The sequence below is a fragment of the Euprymna scolopes genome, chromosome 7 (genome assembly GCF_053919585.1).
Source record: "Euprymna scolopes isolate OS-2025 chromosome 7, ASM5391958v1, whole genome shotgun sequence".
Taxonomy (NCBI): Eukaryota; Metazoa; Mollusca; class Cephalopoda; order Sepiida; family Sepiolidae; genus Euprymna; species Euprymna scolopes.
The window spans coordinates 21,130,166-21,133,245 of NC_136488.1; the positions used below are offsets into that span (position 1 = coordinate 21,130,166).

A 3,080-nucleotide genomic window follows, 5' to 3' on the forward strand; every position below is an offset into this window, starting at 1 on the left:
CATTGTTTCACAATTCATCGTAAGGAGACTGACACTCGAGAAGCTTTTGCAAATTAATTTATCGAGAGAAATATTTCATGAAATTTACCGATCAACTGGTCACCTCGTTAGTGCGATTTAACCTCGTTAAATTATTTTCTTTGTGGATATTTGTTACGGTTTCACATGTCTACACTGGTAAACTAGGCACAGTAAACAACTTGAAAGATAACACACAACTGGTTATTGCCGAAATAGAACCGAAATAGAGTCTAATAAGAATTGAACCTCTAAATTACGCCATATAAGCGCGAGGCGCAAAGCCATATGCCCGAAACATTATTTAAATTATTAATACCATAAATGAATATTTGGAATAAACAACATATTTCTATACTAAAAAATATTTTCCTGTCATTTATTTTAATTTAACGTTCACCACATCTAATAAAAGCTCCATATATATATATATATATATATATATATATATATATATATATATATATATATATATATATATATATATATATATATATATATAAAGGCTTCCTCCACTCTTGACAGACTATGGCTACCCACAGTAAGGGTGCCTGCGCGGGAATTTTTTGTGACAAGAGTTGCGCAATCAACAACCACACCTCTCCTGATTCGGCATTGTTGAATACCAGTGGACAGTGGAGGTTCAGGACGATTGGAAACAATGCCGAGATAAGCGGAAAGCACATACAGCGCCTAGAATTCCCAAATGGTCATCCATCTGGTACTAGCCAGGCTCAACGTTGCTTAACTTCGTTGATCTGACGAGAACCGGTGTGTCAACGTGATTATGCCGTGTATATATATATATATATATATATATATATATATATATATATATATATATCAATTCAATTAATTAAGATGCTCATCGTTAGTTATGAAATAATAGAAACGTTTAAGTGATGGTTATTATTTGCAGTTTTATAATTACAAACAAAATAATTAATACTTTCAGATAATTAAATATTCTATTAACACTACTTATATAAGATTCGAGGATGGGAACAGGGATTTTTGGATTCTTTCATTTTTTTCAGGCAACATCGATACATACGTTCTACTGTAGAGTATAATGCTATGTTTTTGAAAAGACAAATCAAAGTACTCAATCATGCTTAGAACAACATATATTTTTGTTTTATATTATAGTCAAGTATAATTTCATCAACCATCGATATCTTCAGTTTTACAGTTAACGGGGAATGTTACCCAATGTGTTGGAAACATATTCGGTTTATTTAAGTCAATGGCTAAGTCGTAGGTCTTTGTTATTTTTAAGTCTTTTTAATTTGAAGTTGCCACAAAATTGCAGTATTCTTCATACCGTTCAGGTAGATGTCTGCTTAGTGTTTTTCTACATCGGTTTCTTTACCCTTCTTGACTTTTCACAGCTATTATCGTGGTACGAGATGAGACTTCTGCCACCATTATTGTTTATGTGTTGTTTATGCAATAACGAATAGCAGTTGAAGATTACGTTCTTGTTGCAGAGCAAACGAAAGAGCAATTAAAGAAGAGAGAAAATATAACAAGTTGAAAGAATACAAGAAGAAAGCCGCAATTAGAAAGCAATTACATCGCAATTATTTCAACCACTCTTTTAATGATCCTCATCCTTTTTAATAGCAAGGAAGGGCGTAAAGTCGATTCCTCAGATACGTCAATTCAATCCCTACATTTAGCGATACAAATGCTATTTCAACCTCAAACTAGTCTGTCACATGGCCAGAAGAAGTGTTCGTCATCATGCAAGAAAATAAAACACGGCCATCTTGAAATTACAGGTTTATTTTCATTAGTTGTAAGAGTGTCAAATTGTACATAATTCTGGCAAAGAAAATGTAACGGTTCCTTTGGCTGTTTTAGTTATACACACTCGCTTTCAATTGTCATCATATTGTATGAATCCGAAGATTCTATTGTTGGTATTTGTTTCTCCGATATTTTTCTAATCAGAATTTTTTCTAGAAAAACATCAGGTACTTACGAGAGCGGCCACGAGTAGGGAGTTAACATCCTAAGTAAAAGTTATTTTTTGTGAGACGAACTGGATTCGAACTTTGAACACCTAGGTTATCAGTCCATGTTGTTAAACACTTGACCATCACCTCTCACTTACTTTCAATCACAATCAGTAATAATAATAATAATAATAATAATAATAATAATAATAATAATAATAATAATAATAATAACTAGCGGGACCTGTGGAAATTCCACAGCAGCATTTTTCATATGTAATATGTTGTTGCTGGGCATACTGTGAGCGTTCTGTTCAGCATGAATGAAGGCACAATCATGTTATTCTACTTTTTTATTAAAACTGTATCGACCCCTTACTAAAATAATAACTTTGATATATTTCCTGGGCTTATTATTTCATTACAAACACACCGGTCAATTAACTCATATTTTATCATTTTTCATAATTATTGAATATGTTACGATGTTCGATAATAATTTTTTATAATTTCACCCCACATTATCGCCCCTCTCTTTACTAAAATATTAAATTTGATATATTGTATTGGCTGATTATTTTATAGAAAAACACAACTATCAATTAACTCACATTTTATCATTTTTAATAATTCTTGGATATGGTACTAAATTTGACAATTTTTCATCATTTAAATTCGCCATATCGTACACCTTACTAAAATAACTTTGATATATTGTCTAGGCTGATTATTTCATTACAATTTAATAGTAGCCCCCTGCTTCAAAGTGGCACTGTGCCTTGTTTGGGGTGAAAATTGAATAAAAAAAAAAAAAAAAAAAAAAAAAAAAAAAAAAAAAAAACACACACATCAATCAACTCACATTTCATTTTTCGTAATTCTTGGATGTGTTACTAATTCCGATAATATTTTTTTTATAATTTAAACCAACGTTGTAGACAACCTTACTAAAATAATAACTTTGATACATTTGCTGAGCTGATTATTTCATTACACACACTAATCAATTGATCTCCATTTCATCATTTTTTTTATAATTCTTGGGTATGTTACTAATTTCGACAATAATTTTTCATAATTTATACCCACATTATCGCCTCC

At 31.1% G+C, this 3,080-nt stretch overlaps 1 pseudogene; it reads right to left on the reverse strand.

Moving 5' to 3' along the window:
* Positions 1-699: 699 nt before the first annotated feature.
* Positions 700-816, reverse strand: LOC145280456 (5S ribosomal RNA; annotated as a pseudogene).
* Between the last annotated feature and the right edge of the window lie 2,264 nt (positions 817-3,080).